Below are 19,515 nucleotides of genomic sequence, written 5' to 3'. Positions count from 1 at the left end.
TTCAGGAACTAATGCAAAGTGGCATAAGGCTACGTCCCCACAGTCAATAATTGGCAGCGCTTTGGATCCAGCCAGCACATGTTGGGGCTAGGGTTAGGTTTGGGGCTAGAGTTGGGGTTAGGGTTTTGTTTAGGGTTATGGTTGTGGTTATGGTTGGGATTATCATTAGGATTGAGATTAGGGTTAGGGGTGTGTTAGGGTTAGGATTTGGTTAGGGTTACGGTTAGGGTTGGGATTAAGGTTAGGGGTGTGTTGGGGTTATGGTTGGAGTTATAGTTAGGGTTGGGATTAGAGTTAGGGGTTGTGTTGGGGTTAGAGCTGGAGTTAGAATTGGGGGGTTCCAATGTTTAGGTACATCAGGGGTCTCCAAACGCTACATGGTGCCACCATTGATTCCAGCACATTTTGTGTTCAAAAAGTCAAACGGTGCTCCCTCCCTTCTGAGCCCTGCCATAAGCCCAAACAGTGGCTTTCTCCCACATATGGGGTATCGGCGAACTCAGGAGAAATTGCCCAAATTTTGTGGTTCATTTTTTCTTGATACCGTTGTGAAAATAAAAAAGGCTGTTCCAAATTAAATTTTTTGTGAAAAAAGTAAAATGTTCATTTTTTCCTTCCACATTGCTTTAATTCTCGTGAAGCACCTGAAGGGTTAGTGAACTTCTTGAATGTGGTTTTGCGCACCTTGATGGGTGTAGTTTTCAGAATGGTGTCAATTTTGGGTATTTTCTGTTATATTGACCTCCCAAACTTACTTCAAATGTGAGTTGGTCCCTAAAAAAATGGTTTTGTAAGTTTTGTTGGAAAAATGAAAAATCGCTGGTCAATTTTAACCCTTATTAACGTTCTGACAAAAAAAATTATGTTCCCAAAATTGTGCTGATGTAAAGTAAAGTAAACATGTGGGAAATGTTATTTATTAACTATTTTGTGTGACAAGTGACAACACTCTCTGATTTAAGGGTACAACAATTAAAAGTTTGAAAATTGCAAAATGTTCAAAATTTTTGCAAAATTTTCATTTTTTAAGTAAATAAACGCAAGTTCTATCAAAGAAATGTTACCACTAACATGAAGCACAATATGTCACAAAAAAACAATGTCAGAATCAGTGGGATCCGTTGAAACATTCCAGAGCTATGATCTCATAAATTTGACAGCTCGTCAGAATTGTAAAAATTGGCTTGGTCATTAAGTACCAAATTGGCTCTGTCACTAAGAGGTTAAGAGGAAGGAGCACAGTATGTCTGTGCCTGGTATGTTACTGTGAGGAGGGTGGGGCTTATATAGAGAAGGTAACTGTCTCTCTCCCTCTTTCTTACCGGACGAACTGGAGGAAACATGTCTGCAGTGTCAGGAAGTATAATACTGGGGCTATCACCTCACATTACAGATGATAGGAGCAGATTTACCTCAGACTTAGTGTGCTAGTGTAGTATCAGCTCCTACATCATATATGGGATCAATATTACCTCAGAAATTCATGAAGCCGCCATGTTCCCTCATGCATCTGCAATGTCAGAGAGCAAAATAATGGGGCTATCACCTCACATTACAGATGATAGCAGCCGCCATGTTACCTCCTGTGTCTGCTACAACTTACTTACCTTTTCTGACCCAAGGCTGGGTGGTTAGTGGCGTCCGCCAGTGCGGCACCGCATGCACTCTCGTGCATCTGTTATTATTACTTTGGTTATGCTGACACCCACTTAGCGGTGTCAAGTAGTCTAGTCGGACTCGGATCCCAAGTCTTGGGACTGAGCTTGGTGTCTCCTTGCTTGCGCTCTTGTGTGCGGTACCACGGCCCTGTGACTTAACAGGGTTCGCTTCCTTCACACAGGGTGAAGTTAACCCGTATGTGCATTCACATTGTACCGCCATATAGTTCGTCATTACTCGGCAGCAGGTTCCATCTCTGCACGGTGGACCCTGGGCTGCGAACGCACCTTAATCTATCTTATTATTTAGTGCGTTCCGCTAGCCCTAACAGTCGTACCTCTGGACTTTTGTTACTTGTATGCACAGTCTTTCTATAGCATGTAAAACTGGGTGATGGCTTTATTAGGCATGGCTGATGATGGTCGAGTCCATTTAAGGTGTCAAATGGCCTCTTTGTTGGCGGTTTAGGAGTCAGGTGGAAGTTGCAGACAAGTTAAGGTGGACTCATTTTCACTAATAGAGGATGTAAAACCTCATGGTGGGGAACAGGCTCGGCTTTGGTGGCCAGGCTCAAGGACGTGATAATGGTAATGTCAATTAGGGGTGGGCACGGTGACTAAAAGCACAGGAGTGAGGATAATAGGATCATTGGTGCCCTGAAAGTTTACTGGCTCTGCTTGAATGGCAATCCAGTGCGTGCCACCCCTTTATGGCAGTCTGTCCTGGTGCTGTATGTCAGACAGCTGGGGATTTCACAGTACTTGTGAATCCCAATGTACTAGCTCTTCACCTGACTGCTAAGTGATTGTTTTGATCATGTGATTTAAATAAAAGCTGTGACCATTTTGACAACCAAAATAATGCATTTTGTGTATTTATTCCAGTGTCTAGGTTTACTGTAGTTATGGTTATTTTAAGATGGAGTGGGGTCTGTCCCATATCCAAAAGTCATGAGCTGTGTGGCTGTGACTGCAGCACTGGAGTGAAGTTAAATAGTTGCTTGAAGATGCAACAAGATGTGTCTGCCTGTTTCTCACTATGCTGGATGGATCTTCTCCATATAGCAAAATACAGGGCTGGACTGAGACTAAAATTCAGCCCTGGCATGTGAAGGTACACAGGCCCACTAGTCTTGTGGTGAATGTGTAATATCTTTGTGCAGCTGTATATTACAACAAGTGAGGTGGTGTAACACGACTATATAACTTTTAGTCTGTCTTTGTGCTATTTCCTGAAGAAGTCATGATGACTTTGAAACACGTAGAATAAACCACCATCATCCTTTAACCATATTTTGCATTCTGAATTGTCTGGCAGCGCGGATATAGTCCACTATCTTCCTGGATAATAGCTGCAATTAGGTCGCTTGCCGACCTGTGGATCTGCAGCAGCTGACATACAAGCCTTGTTTCTGCACCACCAGGTGAGCAGTTTTTGATCAAATTACACATTGTATAACATGGGATAAGACCCTATTTGCGCTCTTAGTTTCCTACAGTTTGCACTACTAGGATGCTGCGATCTGCATAGAACCGTTGCAGCATTTTCATTAAAGCTGATGGGCAGGGATGCAAAAAGTCAGATACCCACTGAGCTAATATTTATTTCTCTCACTTATATAGTGCCATTTATTCTTCAGCACTTTACAGACATTATTGGCACTGTCCTCATTGAGACTCACAATCTAATTTCCTATAAGTATGTCTTTGGAATGTAGGAGGAAACTGGAGAACCCGGAGAAAACCCATGCAAACACAAGGGATAAGATACATCCTTGCAGATGTTATCCTTGGTGGGATTTGAACCCAAGACCCAAGCACTGGAAGACTGCAGTGCAGACCACTGAGCCGCCAAAAATGTCTCCAAAGACCAAGCTCTATATTACCGTCAAATTGTGACCATATAGTGGTAGATATTAGTCCTGCAAAACATATACAGAATTTTTCGGATTATAAGACACACTTTTGTTCCCCTAAATTTTTGGGGAAAGTGGGGGAAGCGTCTTACAATCCGAATCTGTGTGCTGTGCTGTAGAGGAAGGGCTGCGGCTCTGGAGTGGTGTCAGGGGGCTGGAGTGGGCTGGCTGCGGGCTGCAGGGACAGCGGGAGGTCACGTGCTCCCACTCATTAGCCTCATGTAATATTCACTGCACCCGCTGACCATCACCTCGGTGCTGAAGCCATGTCGAGTTGGTTGACAGGGGAGTGGCGCATATTGGATGTGCCTGCACCCCCCTCCCGTCATGAATATGCTCACTCTGTCACTCTATATGCCCCCTGCTGGCACGCACATGGCCCCCCGGTCACTATATGCCCCCCTGAAGGCACGCACATGATAAAATAACAAACACTTAACTCACTTTCCAATGATGGCTCAGTGTTCCCAGTTCCCCTGTGGCTCTTCTTGTGTCTGTGCTGACATCTGATCGGCACAGCACAGTGATATCATCACTGTGTGCCCAGGTCACATGATCGGATGCCCAGGAAACAGGAAGCGCAACCGAGGAGCTGGGAGCACGGAGCTATCATCGGAAGGTGAGTTAGGCTACTTTCACACTAGCGTCGGAATCTCCCCGTCGCAATGCGTCGGGCAGAGATTCCGACGCTAGCGTTTAACGCACTGCACAACAGAGGCAGCGGATGCATTTCTCCGGCGCATCCGCTGCCCCATTGTGAGGTGCGGGGAGGTGGGGGCGGAGTTCCGGCCGCACATGCGCGGTCGGAAAAAGCAGTCCGTCAGGAGCAAAAAACGTTACATGTAGCGTTTTTTGCTCCCGACGGTCCGCCAAAGCACAGCGCATCCGTCACACGGGCGGATTCCGCAGCGTTTTACACCTTCTCCATAATAGGAATCCGCAGGTGTAAAAACGCTGTTGAAAACTGCATAAAAACTGCGGTAATTCCACGATAAATCTGCGGTAAATCTGCAGGTAAAGCTGAGGGGATTTAAAAAGTGCTACAGTTCTGAAATCCAGTCAGAAAACAAACAAGCGCCTGCAGGAGATTTCGGAAATCTATGTTTTGCTGGCACTTTATAAAGCAGCTTTTCGCCATGTTCATATGCAGAAGTTTTGCAGCTTTTTCTTCTGCAAATAAGAAGTTTGCAGCATTTTACAGCACAAGCAAAAACTGAGATTTTCAGAAATCTCCTGCACACCCTTTTATTTCCCCTGACAGAATTTCACAACTGCAGCCTTTTTTAAATCTGCAGCGTGTCACTTTCAGCAATTTTTTCACCCGTAGAAAGCAATGAAAAAGTTTAAAACATGCTGCAAATGTTGCAATGTTGTTTTTTGCGGCGTTTTTTTGTGAATAACACTAACTTTATTAAACATGTACTGTAGACAAAATGCATACTGTAAAGAAAAAAAAACAGCAAAAGCTCTAAGGGTGTGTGCCCACAATCAGTAAACGCTGTGGGTCAGCTGCTGTGTATTGTGCAGCGTCCACCCCGCAGCGGCCAGATGTTACAGTATAGTGGATGGGATTTCAAGAAATTCCATCTCTACTATGCGTGCACTGACGCCCGCACCTCACCTGCGGAGACGGACATGGGGCGCGTCTCTCCAGACCTCAGCATGCCAATTTATCTGGCGTAGACACGAGTCTCCACAAGAGAAATCTCACCCGTGCAATGTATAGGACGCGGTGATTCCGCACAGATCAATGAACACACGCGGAATCACCTGTGTTCAAAAGATGGCAGCACATTGGACGCAGCACATGTCCGCTGCGTCCAAGGTGCTGCCATTTCCGGATCCTCTGCACATACCCTAAAAAATGGGTGTTTTGAAAGCAGTGTTTTTACTGCCAAGAGAGTAGGCTTTGGCTGCAAAAAAAAAATGCACCCAAAACGCTGATTCCTATGCACACCTGTACTATATGTGTATGGTTTACCCTTATTATTTCACATGGGAATTCATTTATTTCTATATAATAAATACCCTGATTCAGCAGACAATATTCCTGCCTTGTGTCATCCAGACTGTAGTGACAGCAGGTCGCACTTTCAGATTACAAGCAGTGACTGTGGTCAGAGCCAATGGCTGCTGTATGTGACTGTGAAACCTGATCCTACAGCAAACAGCACAGAGCTCTGGGAGCACATGAGTAAATCACAGCACTGAGGGGGTCTCAAGGGGGGTTTGGGAGAGACACCACTGCTGTACACCCTCTGGGCACTTCATACAGGGGCTGCAGAGGTAGGGGGCCCCCTTTCTAGGTGGGGGCCCCAGGCGTCTGCCTGGTCTGCCTGTGCCAAACGCCGGCCCTGCCCACAGCTCCGCTATCCACAGTATGGTGGTCCTACAGCTCTGCTATATAAATTATGCTGGTGTCACAGTTTCACCTTACAAGGTATGGTGGTCCCAGTGTTCCACTATACAAAGTATGGTGGGCCACAGCTCCGCTATACACAGTATGGTGGGCCCACAGCTCCCCTATGCACAATATAATAAGCTCACAGATCCGCTATGCACAGTATGATGGACCCACAGCTTCTTTGCAGATAGCATGATGTCTCTACTACTCCACAAAAATACTGTATAATGAATCCCACAATAGCCCTCAGGCTGCGTAATGGCCTCGACATTAGTGCCCAAACTGTACAATGGCACCCGCATTAGTCCACCAGCTGTATAATGGCCCCCGCATTAGACCGCCAGCTGTACAATGGCCTCTGCATTAATCCACCAGCTCTACAATTGCCTCTGCATTAGTTGCCAAGCTGTATAATGGTCCCCGCTTTAATCCACCAGCTATATAAGGGCCCCTACATTAGTCCCCAAACTGTATAATGGCCCCTGCATTAGTCCACCAGCTGTACAATGGCCTCTACATTAGAACAGAAGCTGTATAATGGCCCCACATTAGTCCCCAAGCTGTATAATGGCCCCTGCATTAGTCCTCAAGCTGTATAATAGCTCCCGCATTAGTCCACCTGCTGTATAATGGCCCCGGCATTAGTCTTTTAGCTGTATAATGGCCCCTGCATTAGTCCACCAGCTGTATAATGGCCCCTGCATTAGTCCCCAAGCTGTATAATGGTCCTCACATTAGTCCATAAGCTCTATAATGGCCCTAGCGTTAGTACACAAACTGTATAATGGCCCCTGCATTAGTCCACAAACTATATATATATTCCCATAGTCCTTATAGAGACACAAGGCTATAAGTCACTTCAAAAAATCAAATAAATCACATATTCCATTGTGGGATACCACAACAGAAAAAGAAGTGAGGAGAAGAGAGAAGATATTAAAAAGTAATAAATTTATTGAAACAAAATGTTTAAAAGTAATACAAGACATTTAACATGGGGAAGGAAAAAGAAAAGGGAGGGAGGGGGTTTAAACCACCAGACTAGAGAAAACGAAACTGCACTATACCATGAAGGGTTTAAACAGATGAACCCAGAAAAAAATATATGATGGTAGTACTAGTTCAATATATATATATATATATGTATATATATATATATATATATATAATATTAGTTCAGGAGCTGTATAGTTCCCCCTGCATTAGGCCACAAGTTGTATAATGGCCCCAGCATTAGTCCACCAGCTGTATAGTGGCCCCTTCATTAGTTTAAAAGCTGTATATTTACCCCGCATTAGTCCACAAGCTGTATAATGGCCCTAGCATTAGCCTACAAGCTGTATAATGGCCCCAACTTTAGCCTACAAGCAGTATAATGGCCCCAGCATTAGTCTACAAACTATATAATGGCTCCCACATCAGTGCCCAAACCGTATAACGGCCCCAGCATTAGTCTACAAGCTGTATAATGGCCCCTGTATCAGTGCTCAAACTGTATAATGGTCCCCACATTAGTGCCCAAACCACATAATGGCCCTTGTATTAGTCCACAAGCTATATAAATTCCCCGCATTTGTCCACAAGCTGTATAATTTCCCCACAGTAGTTCACAAGCTGTATAATCCCCTCACATTAGTCCCCAAGCTGTATTATGGCTTCCACATTAGTCCCCAATCTGTATAATGGCCCCAGCATTAATCCACCAGCTGAATAATGGCACCTTCATTAGTCCCTAAGTTGTGTAATGGCCCCCGTATTAGTCCCCAAACTGTATAATGGCCCCCACATTTGTCTCAAAACTGTATAATGGACTCTGCATTAGTTCACAAGCTGTATAATTCCCTCGCATTAGTCCACAAGCTGTATAATGGTCCTGTATTAGTCCACAAGCTGTATAATGGCCCCTGCATTAATCTAGAAGCTGTATAATGGGCCCCGCATTAGTCGACAAGCTGTAAATTGTCCCGCTCATTAGTTCCCAAGCTGTATAATTCTCACGCATTAGTCAACAAGCTGAAAAATTCCCCCCATTAGTCCACCAGCTGTATAATTCCCGCCCATTAGTCCACCAGCTGTATAATTCCACTGCATTAGTCAACAAGCTAAATGATTTCCCCGCATTAGTCCCCAAGCTGTATAATGACATTGCAGCCTACAATCCAAGACGCAGGTGCGCCGGACCTACCCAGGACCCAAGTGTCCTTTTGAAAGCAGGATATCCTTTACACCATTCAGTGAACTTTGCCAACAACGACTATATGAATAAGACCCTGTGAGGGTCGAAATTATATGTTCTTGTCACCTCACCATTTTCTCTATCCCTGCATCAATTTCTTTTTCATGAATTGTGTTATCGCTGCATCTACACCTGTATAATAAAGTCTTCACAAGTATCTATCAAGAGTGTGCGGTGATTGAACATTACTGTATAATAGCCACAGCATTAGTGCCCTAGTAGTATAAAGGCTGGCGCATTAGTTTACAACTGCATAATGGCCCCCGCATTAGTCCACCAGCTGTATAATTGCCTCTGCATTAGTTTAAAAGCTTTATATTTATCCCGCATTAGTCCACAAGCTGTATAATGGCCCTAGCATTAGCCTACAAGCTGTATAATGGCCCCAACTTTAGCCTACAAGCAGTATAATGGCCCCAGCATTAGTCTACAAACTATATAATGGCTCCCACATCAGTGCCCAAACTGTATAATGGCCCTTGTATTAGTCTACAAGCTGTATAATTACCCCGCATTAGTCCACAAGCTGTATAATTCTGCCACATTAGTCCCCAAGCTGTATAATGGCCCCTGCATTAGTCCACAATTCATATAATGGCCCCTGCATCAGTGCCTAAACTGTATAATGACTCCCACATTAGTCTCCTAGCTGTATAATGGCCCCCGTATTAGTCCCCAAACTGTATAATGTGTTGTGAGTTCCGTTCTGGAGCTCCCTCCTGTGGTTGCTAATGGTATTTTTGCGAGTTCTGCCCTTGGGCTCCCTCTGGTGGTTTCAAGTGGAACTGCTGCTCCGTTAGGTAGCTGTGGCAGCTGCCTTCACTAATCGCCTTGCCTGGGTTTGTTATTTAAACCTGCTCTGGGCTTTAGTCTATGCCTGATGTCAATGTTCTTGGTTGGATTTGATTCTTCCCTTGGATTTCTCTTATGGCCAGTCCTTGTTTGCAAAAGATAAGTTTTGCTAGTTTTGTTTGTCCATTTGCTTGGACTCTATTGCTTTGCTTTTTGTCTCTTTTGTCCAGCTTGTCACTATGTCTTATTCAGGCTAGCTGGAAGCTCTGGGAAAGCAGATTTGCCCCTCCACACCGTGAGTCGGTGTGGAGTTCATTTTTGTAAACTCTGCATGGATTTTGTAGTTTTTATTACTGACCGCACAGTATCCTTTGCTCTCTGTCTATCTAGTTTAGTTTTGGCCTCCCTTTGCTAAAATCTAATTTCATTTCTGTGTTCGTCATTTCCCTCTCCTTTCACAGTCAATATTTGTGGGGGGCTGTCTTTCCTTTTGGGGGTTTTTCTGAAGCAGGATAGCTTTCTATTTCCTTCTTTAGGGGTAGTTATATCTGAGGCTGTGACGAGGTGTCTAGGGAGTGTCAGGAACATCCCACGGCTATTTCTAGTTGTGTTGTTAGGATTAGGGACTGCGGTCAGTAGAGATACCACCTTCTCAGAGCTGTTCCATGTTGCGTTTTAGCCACCAGGTCATTTCAGTGTGGCCTCTTAACCACCAGGTCATAACAGTACAGCAGGCCAAGAATGAATTGAATGCATCTCAAAAGAAGGAAAAAAGAAGAGTTCTGAACCATTTTTTTTCTGTGCTCTGTTCTGTCTTCTTTTTTCTCTTGATATCTGGGTGGTGCTGGATATATGCTCTGGTATGGAGGTTCAGGGTTTGTTTTCTCGTGTGGATCAACTTACTGCAAGAGTCCAGAGTATCCAAGATTATATTATTCAGACTCCGGCTCTAGAGCCAAGAATTCCTACTCCTGATTTGTTTTTTGGGGACAGATCCAAGTTTTTGAACTTTAAAAATAGCTGCAAATTGTTTTTTGCTTTGAAACCCCGTTCTTCTGGTGATCCCATTCAGCAAGTGAAAATCATCATATCCTTACTGCGTGGTGATCCTCAAGACTGGGCATTTGCTCTTGAAACAGGGAATCCGGCATTATTGAATGTAGATGCATTCTTTCAGGTGCTCGGATTGTTGTATGACGAACCTAACTCTGTAGAGCATGCTGAGAAAACACTGTTGGCCCTGTGTCAGGGTCAGGAAGCGGCAGAGTTATATTGCCAGAAATTTAGAAAATGGTCTGTGCTCACTAAGTGGAATGAAGAGGCGCTGGCTGCTATTTTCAGAAAAGGTCTTTCTGAAACCCTTAAAGATGTTATGGTGGGCTTTCCTACGCCTACCGGTTTGAGCGAATCTATGTCTCTAGCTATTCAGATTGATCGGCGCTTGCGTGAGCGCAAGGCGGTGCACCATATGGCAGTGTCCTCTGAGCAAAGTCCTGAGCCTATGCAATGTGATAGGATTTTGACTAGAGCAGAAAGGCAGGAATTCAGACGTCAGAATGGCCTGTGTTTTTACTGTGGTGATTCAGCTCATGCTATTTCTGACTGCCCTAAGCGTACTAGGAGGGTCCCTAGGTCTGTTACCATTAGTACTGTGCAGCCTAAATTTCTCTTGTCTGTTACCCTGATTTGCTCATTGTCGTCCTTTTCTGTTATGGCATTTGTGGATTCTGGCGCTGCCCTGAACTTAATGGACTTAGAATTTGCCAAGCGCTGTGGTTTTTCCTTGGAACCTTTGCAGAGTCCTATTCCCTTAAAGGGGATTGATGCTACGCCATTGGCCAAGAATAAACCTCAGTACTGGACACAGTTAACCATGTGCATGACTCCAGCACATCAGGAAAATATTCGTTTTTTGGTGTTGCATAATTTGCATGATGTTGTTGTGCTGGGTTTTCCATGGTTACAGGTACATAATCCAGTGCTGGATTGGAGATCTATGTCTGTGACTGGTTGGGGTTGTCAGGGGATACATAGTGATATTCCTTTGATGTCCATTTCCTCGTCCCCTTCTTCTGAAGTTCCTGAGTTTTTGTCGGATTTCCAGGATGTATTTGATGAGCCCAAGTCCAGTTCCCTGCCTCCTCATAGGGACTGCGATTGTGCCATTAATTTGATTCCTGGCTGTAAGTTCCCTAAGGGCCGACTTTTCAATCTGTCTGTGCCAGAGCATGCCGCTATGCGGAGTTATGTAAAGGAGTCCTTGGAGAAAGGGCATATTTGCCCGTCTTCGTCACCGTTGGGAGCGGGATTTTTTTTTGTTGCCAAGAAGGATGGCTCCTTGAGACCCTGTATAGATTATCGCCTTCTCAATAAGATCACTGTCAAATTCCAGTATCCGTTACCTTTGCTTTCTGATTTGTTTGCTCGGATTAAGGGTGCTAGTTGGTTTACTAAAATCGACCTCCGAGGGGCGTATAATCTTGTGCGTATTAAACAAGGTGATGAATGGAAAACAGCATTTAATACGCCTGAAGGCCATTTTGAATATCTTGTAATGCCATTCGGGCTCTCTAATGCTCCATCGGTATTTCAGTCCTTTATGCATGATATCTTCTGGAATTATCTGGATAAATTTATGATTGTGTATTTGGATGATATTTTGGTTTTCTCCGATGATTGGGAGTCTCATGTGAAGCAGGTTAGGATGGTGTTTCAGGTCCTTCGTACTAATGCGTTGTTTGAGAAGGGGTCTAAGTGCCTCTTTGGAGTTCAGAGGGTTTCTTTTTTGGGTTTCATTTTTTCTCCCTCGGCTATTGAAATGGACCCTGTTAAAGTCCAGGCCATTCATGATTGGACTCAACCTACATCTCTAAAGAGCCTTCAGAAATTTTTGGGCTTTGCCAATTTTTATCGTCGCTTTATTGCTAATTTTTCTAGTGTGGTGAAGCCTCTGACCGATTTGACGAGGAAGGGCGCTGATGTGGTGAATTGGTCCTCTGCGGCTGTTGAGGCCTTTCAGGAGCTTAAACGTCATTTTACTTCTGCCCCTGTGTTGCGTCAGCCAGATGTTTCTCTCCCTTTTCAGGTTGAGGTTGATGCTTCTGAGATTGGGGCAGGGGCCGTTTTGTCTCAGAGAAATTCTGATGGCTCTTTGATGAAACCTTGTGCCTTCTTCTCCAGAAAATTTTCGTCTTCTGAGCGTAATTATGATGTCGGCAATCGGGAGTTGTTGGCTATGAAGTGGGCATTTGAGGAGTGGCGACATTGGCTTGAGGGAGCCAAGCATCGCGTGGTGGTCTTGACTGATCACAAGAATCTGATTTACCTCGAGTCTGCTAAGCGGTTGAATTCTAGACAGGCTCGGTGGTCTTTGTTTTTCTCACGTTTTGATTTTGTGGTCTCGTATATTCCTGGATCTAAGAATGTGAAGGCTGATGCCCTATCTAGGAGTTTTTTGCCTGATTCTCCGAGAGTCCTTGAGCTGGCTGGGATCCTCAAGGAGGGGGTGATTCTTTCTGCCATCTTCCCTGATTTACGGCGGGTACGTCAGGAGTTTCAGGCTGATAAACCTGACCGCTGTCCTGTGGGGAAATTGTTTGTTCCTGATAGATGGACTAGTAGGGTAATTTCTGAGGTTCATTGTTCGGTGTTGGCTGGTCACCCTGGGATTTTCGGTACCAGAGATTTGGTGGCTAGGTCCTTTTGGTGGCCTTCCTTGTCGCGGGATGTGCGTTCGTTTGTGCAGTCCTGTGGGACCTGTGCTCGGGCTAAGCCTTGCTGTTCCCGTGCCAGCGGGTTGCTTTTGCCTTTGCCTATTCCTGAGAGGCCCTGGACGCATATTTCCATGGATTTTATTTCTGATCTTCCTGTTTCTCAGAAGATGTCTGTCATCTGGGTGGTTTGTGACCGGTTTTCTAAGATGGTCCATTTGGTGCCGTTGCCTAAGTTGCCTTCCTCTTCTGATTTGGTTCCATTATTTTTTCAGCATGTGGTTCTTTTGCATGGTATTCCGGAGAATATTGTGTCTGACAGAGGTTCCCAGTTCGTTTCTAGGTTTTGGCGGTCCTTTTGTGCTAGAATGGGCATTGATTTGTCTGTTTCTTCTGCATTCCATCCTCAGACAAATGGCCAAACGGAGCGAACCAATCAGACCTTGGAAACCTATTTGAGATGCTTCGTGTCTGCTGATCAGGATGATTGGGTGACCTTTTTGCCGTTGGCCGAGTTTGCCCTTAATAATCGGGCTAGTTCGGCTACCTTGGTTTCACCTTTTTTTTGTAACTTTGGTTTTCATCCTCGTTTTTCTTCAGGGCAGCTTGAGCCTTCTGACTGTCCTGGTGTGGATTCCGTGGTGGACAGGTTACAGCAAATTTGGACTCATGTGGTGGACAATTTGACGTTGTCTCAGGAGAAGGCTCAGCGTTTTGCTAACCGTCGTCGGTGTGTTGGTCCCCGGCTTCGTGTTGGGGATTTGGTCTGGTTGTCTTCTCGTCATGTTCCTATGAAGGTTTCTTCCCCTAAGTTCAAGCCTCGCTTTATTGGGCCTTATAAGATTTCTGAAATTATCAATCCAGTGTCTTTTCGTTTGGCCCTTCCAGCTTCCTTTTCCATTCATAATGTGCTCCATAGATCCTTGTTGCGGAGATATGTGGTACCTATGGTTCCCTCCGTTGATCCTCCTGCTCCGGTGTTGGTTGAGGGGGAATTGGAATATGTGGTAGAGAAGATTTTGGATTCTCGTTTTTCGAGGCGGAAGCTTCAGTATCTGGTCAAGTGGAAGGGTTATGGCCAGGAGGATAATTCTTGGGTTGTTGCCTCCGATGTTCATGCTCCTGATTTGGTTCATGCTTTCCATTTGGCTCGTCCTGATCGGCCTGGGAGCTCTGGAGAGGGTTCGGTGACCCCTCCTCAAGGGGGGGTACTGTTGTGAGTTCCGTTCTGGAGCTCCCTCCTGTGGTTGCTAATGGTATTTTTGCGAGTTCTGCCCTTGGGCTCCCTCTGGTGGTTTCAAGTGGAACTGCTGCTCCGTTAGGTAGCTGTGGCAGCTGCCTTCACTAATCGCCTTGCCTGGGTTTGTTATTTAAACCTGCTCTGGGCTTTAGTCTATGCCTGATGTCAATGTTCTTGGTTGGATTTGATTCTTCCCTTGGATTTCTCTTATGGCCAGTCCTTGTTTGCAAAAGATAAGTTTTGCTAGTTTTGTTTGTCCATTTGCTTGGACTCTATTGCTTTGCTTTTTGTCTCTTTTGTCCAGCTTGTCACTATGTCTTATTCAGGCTAGCTGGAAGCTCTGGGAAAGCAGATTTGCCCCTCCACACCGTGAGTCGGTGTGGAGTTCATTTTTGTAAACTCTGCGTGGATTTTGTAGTTTTTATTACTGACCGCACAGTATACGTTGCTCTCTGTCTATCTAGTTTAGTTTTGGCCTCCCTTTGCTGAAATCTAATTTCATTTCTGTGTTTGTCATTTCCCTCTCCTTTCACAGTCAATATTTGTGGGGGGCTGTCTTTCCTTTTGGGGGTTTCTCTGAGGTAAGATAGCTTTCCATTTCCTTCTTTAGGGGTAGTTATATCTGAGGCTGTGACGAGGGGTCTAGGGAGTATCAGGAACATCCCACGGCTATTTCTAGTTGTGTTGTTAGGATTAGGGACTGCGGTCAGTAGAGATACCACCTTCTCAGAGCTGTTCCATGTTGCGTTTTAGCCACCAGGTCATTTCAGTGTGGCCTCTTAACCACCAGGTCATAACAATAATGGCCCTCACATTTGTATCAAAACTGTATAATGGATACTGCATTAGTACACAAGCTGAATAATGGTTCCTGCATTAATCCAGAAGCCGTATAATGGCCCCCGCATTAGTCCCCAAGCTATATAACGGACTCTGCATTAGTCCCCAAGGTGTATAATGGCCCCTGCCTTAGTCCACCAACTGTATAATGGCCCCCGCATTAGTCCACCAGCTGTATAATAGCCCCACGCACTAGTTCACAAGCTGTATAATGGCCCCAGAATTTGTCCACAAGCCGTATAATGGCCTCAATATTAGTCCCCAAGCTGTATAATGGCCCCAGAATTAGTCCACAAGCTGTATAATGGCATCCTCATTAGTCCCCAAGCTATGTAATGCCCCTGCATTAGTCTCCAAGCTGTATAATGGCCCCCACATTTGTCTCAAAACTGTATAATGGACACTGCATTAGGCTGGTTTCACATTTGCGTTTTTTTTTGTGTTTTTGCGGTAAAAAACGCAAAAAAAGCATGCGTTTTTTTGCATGCGTTTTTGCAACGCATGCGTTTTTCTCTGCATGCGTTGTGTTGCAGAAATGCAACATGTAGTAATTTTTGCTGCATTTTTTTTACCCTAACCCTACCCCTAATCCCTTTAGGGTTAGGGTTAGGATCCCTTTAGGCTTAGGATCCCTTTAGGGTTAGGGTTATGATCCCTACCCCTAACCCTATTGCTGTTTATAGTGGGTTTTTTACTTTATTTTGATGATTGGCAGCTGTCACACATTTCTCAGCATGCGTTTAAAAAACGCAAACGCATGAAAAAACGCATGTAAACGCATCAAAACGCCGCGTTTTTTTCACCACATGCAAAAACGCATGCGTCAAAAAACGCGTTTGCATGCATTTACATACGTTTTTTCACCATGCGTTTTTTTTAAAACGCATGCGTTTTAAAACGCAAGTGTGAAACCAGCCTTAGACCACAATCTGTATAATTCCCCCGCATTAGTCAACAAGCTGTATAATGACCCCTGCATTAGTCCACAAGTAGCATAATGGCTGCTGAAGTAGTGTATGAGGGCCCCACACTCTTTCACAGTCCCCCACACTAGGTATAAGGATCCCCAATTGTTTATGATGCCCCCACATCACACCACAGGTTTTAATTTACTGTAAAAAAAAATCATATACAGTACTCACCAAATTAAGGATTCTGACAAGTCCTGCGGCAAGACAACTTGCCATCATAGCGCCAAGCACACACCATATGTCAGAGTTGCGTCGCAGTGCGATGATGTCACCGTGCCAGGACTCTGACGTCCAGTACGTGCGTAGATGTCTGAGTTAATCTGTAGACCGCAGGCATAAAGTGATGTGTGGTCTATAGAACAGAGCGCAGTAGTGCAGAAAGATCGTGTCTCTCTGCTCTACCGCAGGGCTTAAGTGTATATGCGCACGGGTAACCGTCCACTTTACCCCCTACCGTATACTGTGACTACAGACATCAGATATTACATCAGTCACATATCACCCTGTATATAACATCCGATGTCTGTGCACACAACATATTATATCCCTCCTATATCCTATACTATGTGTACAGGCTAGTGATGAGCGAGTATACTCTTTGTTCGGGTTTTCCAGAGCATGCTTGGGTGGTCTATGAGTATTTGTGAGTAGTGTTGAGCATTCCGATACCGAGATCCGATACTTTTGTGGTATCGGGTATCGGTATCGGATCCATAGTGAGGTGTAAAATAAAGAATTAAAATAAAAAATATTGATATATTCACCTCTCCGGCGGCCCCTGGACATCACGCGGGTAACCGGCAGGCTTCTTTGTTTAAAATGAGCGCGTTTAGGACCTGCGGGATGACGTCGCGGCTTCTGATTGGCCGCGTGCCGCCCATGTGACCGCGACGCGACCAATCAGAAGCCGCGACGTCATTCCTCAGGCCCTAAATTCCTAGAATGAGCGCGTTTAGGACCTGAGGAATGACGTCGCGGCTTCTGATTGGTCGCGTGCCGCCCATGTGACCGCGACGCGACCAATCAGAAGCTGCGACGTCATTCTCAGGCACTAAACTCCTCATTCTAGGAATTTAGGACCTAAGGAATGATGTCGCGGCTTCTGATTGGTCGCGTGGCGGTCACATGGGTGGCACGCGACCAATCAGAAGCCGCTACGTCATTCCGCAGGTCCTAAACGCGCTCATTTTAAACAAAGAAGCCTGCCGGTTACCCGCGTGATGTCCAGGGGCCGCCGGAGAGGTGAATATATCAATATTTTTTATTTTAATTCTTTATTTTACACATTAATATGGATCCCAGGGCCTGAAGGAGAGTTTCCTCTCCTTCAGACCCTGGGAACCATCAGAATACCTTCCGATACTTGGTGTCCCATTGACTTGTATTGGTATCTGATATCGGTATCGGCGATATCCGATACTTTTCGGGTATCGGCCGATACTATCCGATACCGATACTTTCAAGTATCGGACGGTATCGCTCAACACTATTTGTGAGTGCTCGGAGATTTAGTTTTTGCATGATTTACAGCTGCTAGCTAGCCTGAGTACATGTGGGGGTTGCCTGGTTGCTAGGGAATCCCCACATGCATTCAGCCTGTCTAGCAGCCGCAAATTATGCAGCTGCGTGAACAAAAACTAAATCTCCGAGCACTCACAAATACTCGGAGACCACCAGAGCATGCTAGGGAAAACCGGAGCAACGAGTATACTCGCTCATCACTAGTACAGACCTCAGATGTTATATACAGGATAATGTCATGTTCTATACTACTACAATATGTGTACAGACATCAGATCTTATACAATAAGACAATATGTCATGTTGTTATATACTATACTGTGTGCACAGACATCAGATTTTATATCACGTTTTATCCTGTATATATCAGGTGTCTGTGCATTTAATATAGGATATATGAGTGACATATTATCCTGTACACTGTAGTTTGTGCACTGTGTATACTATGATATATGCACTGACTGATCACTTCTCAACCTGGCTACAGGGCATACATAATATAATATATGGAACTACTGTATATATACAGTAATATATAGAGTCTTCCTATGGGGGTGCAATATACTATAGAGTCTGCAATGGGACTGCATTATACTATATAGAGTCTGCCTTTGGGGCGTGCATTACACAATATAGAGTCTGCCTATGGGAGGTGCATTATACAATATAGAGTCTGCCTATGGAGAGTGCCTTATACAATATAGAGTCTGCCTACTGCCTATGGAGGTGCATTATACAATATGGAGTCTGTCTATAAGGAGTACTTTATACAATATAGAGTCTGCCTATGGGGAGTGCATTATACTATATTGAGAACTCTCTGGTGCATTATACTATATGGAGGCTAGCTAGTGGGCCATCATACAGTGTGGAAATTACAGTTAGAGGGCCATCATACAGTGTTGAAGCCATTAAACAGCTTGTGGGCAACTAAGTGGTCAATATACTGTGTGGGTGGTACTATACAGTGAGGGGGCATTATACTGTGTAGAGGGGAGCTGTACAGGGGGGAGACTAGGGGCATTATTAAATGTAAAATTGGCACTTATTGTTATAGGGGAACTCAGGTTACTGTGATTGTCAAAGGGACACACAGAGGGCAATATTACTTTCTACGTTTCTAGGGGGTAAAATGTGGGCACTATTTTCTAGGGCACTTGCACATGACATTACTATATTCTAGAAGTTTGTTTTACTAGCCAGAGGCACACTGTTCCACACAGCAGGTGTAGTAATAGGGACACATATGGCAGCAGCGGCTCAGTATTACGGTATCAGGTGCAGTAATAGGGACACATAAGGCAGCAGCGGCTCAGTATTGGGGCATCAGCAGGATAATGAGTTTGTGCTGGTTGGGAATAGATGGTGATGGGGCTGGAAATATGAGACGTGAAATGTGTCTATGTTGTAATCTCTGCAGACAAGTCCTGGTTGGAGAAGTTGCAATGTCAGTCTGGGCTTAATGGAAAAGACGTGAAAAGTGAATGATTCCATCAGAAAAAACGTCAACTGTAAATTACTATCTATAACTCTACTGCGATCTCTTATATGTTCTGTAGGACTGGTATCTAACACTGACCATATGGTGGTAATATCCATGTTGGTCTTTGTATCAAGATTATTTTCAGCAACTGCGCGGTCATCTGCTGAGGTTCGCCTACATCTACTATTAGGGTGCATCACTCAGTTGTAATCAAGGTTACCTGGTTAGGGGCCCACTCAGAAGTTTCACCCCCCCTTGGAACCCAAACCGTAGCTATGTCTCTGGCAGCTTGAACTTACACACAGATGGGGTAACACTAGGGCTGATTACTCCCCCTGGCAGTGCAACAGGATCTGTGTCAAGTTTCAAGCTGAGCAATAAGTGCCCCAGAGCAACTACAGACACCAGACAAGGAAAGATCCGTCCCTGTAAGGCTACTTTCACACATCAGGTTTTCAGTGTCAGGCTAAATCCGGCTAATTTTCAAAAAACCGGATCAGGCGAATGTTGCCGCCGGATCAGGTTTTTTTCCCATAGACTTGCATTAGTGTCGGATTGCATCGGATGACATTGCGTTTCGTCCGGTTTTCGCCGGATCCGGCAAATCTGCCGCTTCCGGTTTCTTGAAAAAACGTCCATAGCAACGTTTTTTGTCTCCGGTGAAAAAGCCTCAAGCGCCGGTGCCGGCGCCTCCAGCTGTTTGCTAGAATGGAAGCCTATGGGAGCCGGAAGGTGCCGGATCCG

General features: G+C 44.9%; 1 protein-coding gene across 1 annotated transcript in view; it reads right to left on the bottom strand.

The window, feature by feature from the left end:
* The window catches only part of LOC138664860 (amine oxidase [copper-containing] 3-like), a 46,725-nt gene that overhangs the window by 20,888 nt on the left and 6,322 nt on the right, over positions 1–19,515 (bottom strand). The gene's annotated exons all lie outside the window — the stretch shown is intronic.

The sequence above is a fragment of the Ranitomeya imitator genome, chromosome 2 (genome assembly GCF_032444005.1).
Source record: "Ranitomeya imitator isolate aRanImi1 chromosome 2, aRanImi1.pri, whole genome shotgun sequence".
Lineage (NCBI taxonomy): Eukaryota > Metazoa > Chordata > Amphibia > Anura > Dendrobatidae > Ranitomeya > Ranitomeya imitator.
Note: the sequence above shows the minus strand (reverse complement) of the source record. Positions and strands in the feature narration are given on the sequence as shown.